The following is a 9,668-nucleotide window of genomic DNA, read 5'->3' as shown; positions in this document are numbered from 1 at the left end:
TTCTTCTTTCTCCTTCTTCGCAAATCTAGGGGTTTTGTCATTGGGTCAAAAGTTCCTCACTGCAGAACATGAGAAGTTAGTAATTGGGTTGTAAGTAAAAACATATTACTTAGCATTTCATAATTGGTTAGACTTTAAAAAGCCTTGAAAATTAAAACTCACAGCCATTTTCCACCTTGCCAACTAAAAGGCACACACTGTGCAGCTGTATTACTGATAAGATATAATAAACAACTAAGTCCAAACAAGAATTCTCAATCTCCTGCATCTCAATTCAAACTCCGAGGAAAAGAACTTGAAATACAAAACCAGAAGAAAACTAATAGTGGCCCTCCTCTGGACTTGCCCCAACAGTTCCATGTTTCATCCAGAGCTGGATGCAGGACTCCAGGTGGGGTCTCACAAGAACAGAGCAGAGGGGCAGAATCCCCTCCCTCACCCTGCTTGGGATGCAGCCCAGGACATTGTTGGCTTTCTGAACTGCAAGCGCACATTGCCTGCTCATTTTGAGTTTCTCATGAACCATCACCCCCAAGTCCTCTGGAGGGCTGCTCTCAATCAATTCTCTGCTCAACATGTACATAAAAGATTGTTTTCCTTCAATAGCAGTGAGAAGGAGAAGATGCTGAGACCCTTCATTGACCAGGAAGGGGTCAAGCTGCTAATTCAGTCATCTCTACAGGCAGAACAGGCTGTAACATGGGAGGAAAGGGTTAGGAGGGGACACTCACTTAGCCCACACACTCAGCCAATGTATGACTTTGCTCAAGAGAAGAAAATGGGGCAGGGCCATGCCCTGTCATTGCTCCTTCCTGAGCAAAATGTAGCTTGATGAAAGACTGTTTTTTGTTTGACTTTGTACCATTGACTGGGCCATTTGCATCTGTTGGATTAGAAAGAAAGGGATATGCCTTCCTTAAAGGAGGTAACAGCCAAAGGAAAAGAAAGAGATTTTTTTAAAGTGATTTGGAAGTTTTATCAAGCGATCTGGAACAGAATGTAATAATAATTCAGTGATGTGTATTGTCAGCACTCAGTTACCTCTGAGTGTGCTATCCCAGCTGCTGATGTGAGTTAGCTCAAGCACAGCTCTTCGTGAGTGTTACAAAACTGCATCAAAAGACAGATTTAGCTGTCTATAGTCTGGCCACTTTGCTGAGGACAAAGACTGAGAATAATTAAGTACTGTTTGACCTAGATAGCTCTGTGCTTGGCCAGTGTGAGAGGATGTGCTGTGCTTTGGCAGCTGAGAACCATGAGTAGGGCTCTATGGTACCACATGTCTTGGTCAGATGGGTTTCTGTGCACTGGCACGTGCTGGCCCTGCAAGACTCGGCAGCAAAACAAAACTGGTGCAGGTCTTTGGAACAGGTGACAGTCCAAGGGGGGTTGTTCAATTGTAGCACAAAAACCACTTAGCACAAACTGAGAGAGCTGGTGGGTTTTCCTTTTTGTTTCCTTATATTCATTTAAACAGTGGAGAATCATTAGTAAGTGGGGGGCAATTCAACTGTTACTTTATTTAAGTTTGTCTAAAGATGAGAGGCCAGGTAAGTGCACAAGGGCACATCAGAGCCAAACAGTCAAATGCAATTCAAAGAATTACAAAGGAGCAACTAACAATATTGTCTGAACGTGAAGAATTAACAGTGGTGGTAAATAAAAACATATATGTCTCCTTGTGGTTTATCTTAGCCATGTACTTTCCAATTAAACACTTCAGAGAGGTTTATCCTGCATGTAAAATGGTTTCAGGACCACATATTACGGTCTCTTTATTGTTACGGTGCCTTCTGCAAGTGGCTGCTGCAAGATTATTTAGACCCTTTACAAATCTGAAGGCTTTGTTTTTTTGGATCCTTTTCTTAGGTTATTTTCCATATATATTTTGTATAATTATTCACAACTATATCTTTAAAGTTACTTTGCCAGTAACAAGACAGAGCCAGTAAGTAGTTTTATCTTAAATCTCACCGCCAGGTTGGTTGGGCTCAAAGAATTACAGTAAATGAGTATACATCAAGCTGGCAGCCAGTCACCCCAAGGCTCAGTTTTAGGGTCAGTGCTCTTCAGTGTTTTTATAAATGAACTGTACATAAGAGTTGAATGTGCATTAAGGAAGTTTACTGATGATACTAAATTGGGGAAGCTGTGGACTCCCTCTAGGATAGAGGCCTTACAGAGACATCTGGATAGGCTACAGAGCTGTGCAGTCCCCAGCTGATAGAAATTTAACAGGAGCAAGTGCCAGAAATTAAGAAGTTCAGATTGAACATCAGGAAAAGACTTTTCACTAGGAGGATGGTTGGAACAGGCTCCCCAGGACAGTGGTTACAGCACCAAGTCTGTCAGAGTTCAAGGAGCATCTGGAATATGCTCTTAGTCATATGGTTTAGTTTTAGGTAGTCCTGCAAGGAGCAGAGTTGAGCTCAATCCTTATGGGTCCCTTCCAACTTGAGATATTCTGTGATTCTATGATTTTAACTTATGGAAACACAAGCCTCTTGTAACAGCAGCAACATAATATTTATATGGAAAGGAAAATACTCAAAAATTGAGTAATTTTTCAAGACCTTTGTGAAGACTTCTGTAATTCACATTCAGTGAATCACTGCAAAAAGTAATGTAGTGTAATTCATAGATGGGTAAAATACCCAACTGGATTTTTATGAAGTACTGAGGCATTTACTTCTCCACGTTTTCTTTAATAAATGTATTTTTTAAAATTCAGACCCTAGCCTCAAGGCAGCAAAGCACTGATAGCTAAATATAGATACTTGCAGGATTTTAAACCGGAAAGAAAAAGCTTCAACAGGATGTTCGCTAGGGTGCGCTCGAAGCACATGGCTTTTGCTTTTGGGGACAGGACCGTGGCGCTGAGCAGCTGTGTCACTGGCCCTGAACAGCCCCCTCTAGTTAAACCTGCTTTTGTCGGAAGCTTAGAGTAAATGGGCAACATCAGCAATTCTGTAATTCTGCAGCTCATTTATCATGAATATATTTTTTTCTTCAAATATTAAGAAAATAGTAACTTACTTTCTGTAGAAACAAAGGTGTAAGCACAGAAGGCAACATAAAGGTAGGTGATGTGAGAATTCTGAGCTGATGTGGTTGATGTGCTAGGGCATTAAAATGCTGGAATCAGTCTTAATAGTTTGAAAACCTAAGAGTACAATTGCACCTCATTCTGAGCCAAAATGTTTTTAAATGGCTTCCTAGAAAGGTGTGAGAAAATAGCATGTTTTTCTTGTTGAGAAGTATGAGTGAAATGTGTCAGGATGGTTTCTGGGTGACTATCCTGTGGGCTTTAGACTTTCTGAAAAAGTATTTATGGAGGTACATAAATGTCTTTTGGCAACAGATCTCTAAGTATCTCTTTATTTTTAGGGTACCTGTATTTGTGACCATTAAGGGATAATCTCTCTGGGCACTTCAGTGTATCACAGTTTATAAGTGCAATTGTCATAAACAAGAAACCCACCAAACCAGTGATTTCAAAACTAAATTCTGGCTTCCAACAGAAATTTTCCTTTTTCTGATTTTCATATCCAAGTATGAAGGATTTTGATGTATTCCTATTCACATATACAAATCTATACGTTTTTTCTAAGTGCATATAGAGAGATGTATCTCACACCTGCTGGTGCCTATGGATATATAGACCACTCACAGCGAGTGACAGAGTTAGCTAAGAGTGGTCCTCGGGCTGTGTGATTCCTGATCAGTTCAAGAGACTGTTTCAGTGCTTAACACATGCTCTGGGTGCCTGCCTGCCGTTTCCACATTCCTTTGTGCTGGCAGTCAGAAATCTTTACTACCCCATTATTCCACATACTTCTGGGGGGCTGATCGTTCCCACTGAGAAGAGACGGCAAGGCAGAGCTCTCTGCAGATTTTATACCTCTGTCCTCACAGAGTGGAAATGTGGACCTACTCCCTCCTCTGGAAGATGTTAACTCCTTCACCCAAGGCTTACAAGAAGCAGGCTGGTAGTTGTCACCCCTTTGGAGAGAAGAGAAAATAAATGGTATGTTTAGAAAGACGATGAGAAGGTGCTGGTGTTTGCACAGCTGTTTTTCATGGCTTCTACTTTGGTTTCATTGGTAAGTTTGGGGAAATTCAGAGACTGAGTTCCATTCCCACTTGTGCCAGCAGTGTGAAGATGCTCAGTCCTTTTAGCTTCTGGGGAAATGACAGTCCCAGTGCATTTTGGCCTGTCCAGCCGACCAGGTGTGTGGGCAGCCAGGCAGACAGGACACGCAGAACTCTGTCAAAACCTTTCCTCAAGCATTTGTTACCCCATCACATCATGGGGTGTGACAGGACTCATTTGACTTGCAGGCTCCAGTGAAAAATTCATACGAGGTACTATCTAGAAACACAGCAGGCAGTACTGAAGCACTGTGCAGAGGAATGCAAAATACCAGTGCTGGTGTATGGCTGTGTTCACAGTAGATGAATGACATCCAAGCTTTGCCCCAAGGTCAAATCAATATATACCCCTAATAATTTAAAATGTACAAATGTGCAGTGTGAATACCTACATGTGGGAAATAATTCCACTGCCTGTCCTGGTGGGGTTTGAGATTGGCACCTGCATTTTGTCTCCAAAGTTACGGAAGTTCTTTTTGCCTATGCTAACTTCTCAAGGGAAAAAATCTCTTAGGCAAGTTTGAGTATCTTCTGACTGCTTCTTGATCTTCATTGTATTTATTCTCACAAAATACACTATGAAGTTAAAAGATACTGCATTGGAAAATGAGATCCACAGTGGGTAGGGCTCAGATTTTTAAGCATATTTAGATTTTTTTTAAATTTGCACCCAGTCAGTGAAAATGAGCCATGGAAGTAAATACATCATTGTTTTTAATGTGTAGTTACCGTCCCACAGGAAATCTGTGACCGACTAGGTACTTGGGCTAACATCCTTTGCTGGTACAAAGCACAGGTCTCTGCTCCCTGAACTTGTACATAGATCTCAATTCTACTGCTGTTTTGACTGATAAATAGAAGAGCTTTTGTGAAGAGTGATCTATGTAAGGAGGAGAACATTCTGAATTCTGACTATGGGCTAGGTTTATTTGAGACCTTGGTTTCCCTATATACAAAATTTCAATGCTTTATGCTATTGCATCTCGATTTCCCAGCCACTTGGGTTTTAGAGAGGAACTCACATACATGTTTAACATCTCTAAAACCATACTGGGTTTCCTGAAGGAGTATGGGTGGACCGGAAGTGTCTGAGTGTGTCCTCATAAGAGGACAGGCTTCCCTGATACATAATTTATCCAGAGTTGTCAGTCCATCTTGCTGGCCCTTTCCAGCTTTATTTAGATGGTAAAGTATGCATTGATCATAAAAGAAAAAAAAATTCCCAGTTTATGTCAGATTTTGCTCATTTTATGAATAGAGTTTCTCAAAAATTCCTTAGCCTGGTGGACAAGTTCATTGTCCGAAATGTGAGAAAGCTCATTTCAAATCCCTCCTCCAAGTTTGGCAAAGCAAGGTATCGCTAGCCCGGGCTCCGTGGCTTCTGTGCCAGCGTGCGAGGTGCTGCCATCTTCCCCAAGAGTCTCGTAAGCAGCTCGGCAGGGCCAGCACGCACTCACACGCGTGTGCACGCACACACGCATGGATAGCTTCAGTAATATGAGTTAATGGCAAAGAGGCAGGAAGGGTCTCTGCTTAGAGTTCCACAGAAGCAGTTTATTATCTGCACCATGAGGGAGTCAAGATGCAAACACAAACAATGCAGGGTCCAGGTTTAAGTACAAGAGGGGGGTGAGCAGCAGGGACCAAAGATCTGAGGGCATGGGGGGTGGTACAAAGGCGGGACAGGGGAATGGGAGCCAGTGGGGAAGCTCTGGGGGAGTGGTGAGGGGCAAAGGCCAGTGGGGGGGAACCTGGAGTGGAGAACCTTCTAGGGCATGGGACATATGAGGTAACAAGGGGATGGGCGGCCAACAGCCAACCAGCAGAACTGGGGTTCATTAACATAGCAACTGTTACAATGCGGTTTAAACCCAGAAAAGCAAAGCAAGCTACGTCTCTGTGCATAAACCGGAAAGAATTTAGAAGGTTCAAAATATTCCCAGAAACGAGATTAAAACCAAACGAGGTTAGATGCTGATGCCAAAAAATGGATGCATTTTATTGAATAGTAGAGAAACAAAGAGAAGGAAAGAGAAAAGAAAGAAAGAAAGAAAGAAAGAAAGAAAGAAAGAAAGAAAGAAAGAAAGAAAGAAAGAAAGAAAGAAAGAAAGAAAGAAAGAAAGAAAGAAAGAAAGAAAGAAAGAAAGAAAGAAAGAAAGAAAGAAATAGAAAAAGAAGTGTGCGTGGGGGGCTGGGGGGCAGGGAGAGGTGACAGGGGTTAGGTGGAAGCAGATCACCCATCCGAGGGTCCCAATGACGTCTCGTTGCTCCCTTCCATCTGCTCTGCTCGTGGTGAGGGTCCCCTGTTGCCACCGTGGCCATGCCACCACACGCTACCACACACTGTGCCATGGTGCCACATGCTGCCACACGCCACCACACGCCACCACATGCCACCACATGCCACCACACGCCACCACATGCTGTGCCATGCCACCACATGCTGCCATGCTCCACCGCGTGCCACCACATGCTGCCACATGCTGCGCCACCACACGCCAGAGAGTACAGAATCCCGTGGATTAATATACGCTTTGGGCCAGGTGGGAACACCCACATCTCTCTTGCAGGGGCCAGCTTGACACACTGTTCCTTGCAACACTGAGGCTCTGTTGCATCATCTCTGATGTTCTGGTGCAGGGTCTGGGGACCCCTTTGAGGGCAGCCCCTGTGGTGGGCCGTGTCCCCCCTTCTGCTGTGGATAAGCTTCTCCCCCCGCAGTGAGGACCCCTCAGCTGGGCTCCTCTGCACAGTGCGGGATGGGCGGTCACTGCGCCTCTGACCAGAGGCGTTTCCAACACACACCCAAAGCCTCTCTCCCCCCACCCTTTGGTGGAGGGTCTGTGCCAGCCTGGCAGCTGATAGCTCTGGGGCTGTGGTCTCCACCTTGGAGGTGTTAAGCTTGTGCTCTGTGAATGTCCCCAGCCCTGAGCTGTTACTTTATCTTATCTTCATCAGTGAGTGGTGTAAGGCCTCAGTCAGGGCCTTATTCAGGGCTCGGTAGTCCTCTCTGCAGCTTTTGTAGTACAGTTTTAAAAGTCCTTCATGAAAATATTTAAGTCATAAACTATAATATTTCAGTCTCTGACAGCACACAAAGCATTCTGGGAGATGCTTCTTTTCTCACCCTAACCTAGACAGAAGTCTCTGCTACTAGGGGCTGTCTTACCTGAGAACTCTCTTTGTTTTTTGTACCACAGGCTAACCGGCTGCAGCAAGGGGCTGGGTTTAAAACTCTTCACACTCTGAAGTCATTTGTGAATATATTTCATGTAGTTTCCTACAGGGCAGGGCTTTCTCTGGTTGCTGAATGACAGTGATCTTTGGGAAGGCAGTTGTTTTATGTGTGACTTCTTGGAGGCTCTGGAGTCATCAGAAGGTAAAAAAAAAATAGAAAAACCACTTTTAACAAACTCCATCCCAAACTTCTGTTACTGGCAAGGCAGCACTCTGGCCCTGGGAGCTGGTGCTTGTCAGGAAGCCCTTTGTAGCCCCCTGTCTTGATCAGACCTCAGGTTCATCCCTGGCCTCACTGGTCCGGCTTTGGTGGGGCTAGAAATAGTTCAGGTTATGAATCCAGCCATTGAAAATATGATCACAGAAACTAAAGATCACAATAACCTGAGGGCACTTCTAATAATATTCTTGGTAAGTGAAATGTAATTATGGTGGGTGGCACAGCAGATTGCCTCAGTAAGGGCTCGCATGGCAGTTGTGTGCTTTGAGTGTGCTGTTCTGTGCCTGCGAGGTCAGGGGTGTTACTCGAGAGTTTTATGGGATGATATAATGGAGTTTGTATATTGGCAGAACTAACTGGATCAGTAAGTAAAGATATTGCATTGCAAGTCGTGAATTAACAATTGCTGCAAAGAGTTGGCTGAGGTTGCTGTCAGTTCAAGTAGGCAAATAAAGGAATTACAGCCTAACATGCCTGTTGCTAAAAGCCGTGTTTGGAAATTTGCCCGGATAGGATGTTTAAAAAAAACCCATACAATCCTTATGTATTTCTAAAAGATTATTTACATTAAAATTTTTATAAGGTGCACTAATACAAATGTCATATCTCAGAACATAATACCTGAAGCAGTAAATTCTCTGCCCTCTAACAGAAAGACAAAATGCCCATGCTGAAGTTTCTGGGCCCTGCCTTGTGCAGCCTAGAGGCTGCAGGTGCACTGGTGAGTTTAACTGGATAGGAAAAAGAAAGTATTTCCTGTTTGATATGAAATGAACTTGAAATGTACTAAAAATGGCAAGCAGCCTATCCAAAACTGCAGAGGAATTTACAGATGTGTGTGATTTCAAATAAATTAATTTTACTCTGGCCAGCATTCAGTCAAGACTACACAAATACTACAAAATTATCCCTAATCTTGTAACTATGGCAAATGTAAGAGAGACACCAACTGAAGTGTCCTCTGGATGTGTATTTTTGCATCATCCTTAATCTGCTCACCGTCAATAGTTGCAACCCAGTTAATAACTTGCTAAAAGGATTCTTCAAATAAAATGTTTTCATGTAGCTGCACAGGAAAAAAAAATAGATACGAGACTCAGGACTTCTGTTTTTTGAAAAACCAGATCTGTTTGCAGGAAAGACTGGTTTTTAAAAATATTACAATTGTATTGGAAATGTAATTTCTTTGAAATTAGGAGGGAAAGGTATATTGTGGTTGCTGTCAGTCTGGGTTTCTCTGGATCTTCTATTTGGTACATTTTTGGGTTAATTTCTTCTCTTTGTATTTTAAAGACCATTTTGTGGAAGCTGCCTGTGAGGGGTGCTATGTGATCACCCCAGAGAGGATGGAGCTCCTGAATCTGTGTCCTGCTGCCAGCCAAAAACTGTGTTTAAGCATAAAAACAAACCCCCAAGCAAAGGAAAGCTGTGAAAGCCTCACTTTATAAAGCGAAAATTAAAGGATTGTCAGGATTTTACTCCTCAGGAGCAGCCAGAATGGAAATTCTCAGGCACTGGAGTGGAGTGGCAGGAGGGATTCAGCAGCGTGGGATGTAAAAAGCTGGCTGGCAGGGATGAAATTTTCGGCATGAGCAACCCGGGGGCAGAGAGGAGAGCGGCGGGGGTGGGCGTGGCGTGATAGTCGGGGGAATCCTGACCTTCCCAGGGTGGGGAGTTTGATACAGTATGCTCTAATGCTTGGATGTGGAAGGCTCTTGAGATTTTTCTGCCTCATCTTAGTCGTCAAATGCACCATAGATTATTTTGATTTAAACCAGTTTAACAGTATATTTTATCATTGCACGTTTTATTTTCTTTTAATTCTAGACTTAACAGCATATCCTTCCTCTTTCATCTCAGCCTTAAAGCTGAAAATATGCATTACCTAGGTTCAAAAGAATGCTCTTTGGTAATATACTCAGCAGTTTACATCCAAAAAATACCCTTCAAAGTAAAAACTGCACAGCTGATGTCCCTGTCCTGCTGTGTTGACACTGGAGCTGGAAGGCACCTTGGCTCTGTCAGGCACCGTGCAGATGCTCACTGCTTCCTGTGGTGT

This window comes from Coloeus monedula (genome assembly GCF_965178545.1).
Source record: "Coloeus monedula genome assembly, chromosome: 3".
Taxonomy (NCBI): domain Eukaryota; kingdom Metazoa; phylum Chordata; class Aves; order Passeriformes; family Corvidae; genus Coloeus; species Coloeus monedula.
Note: the sequence above shows the minus strand (reverse complement) of the source record.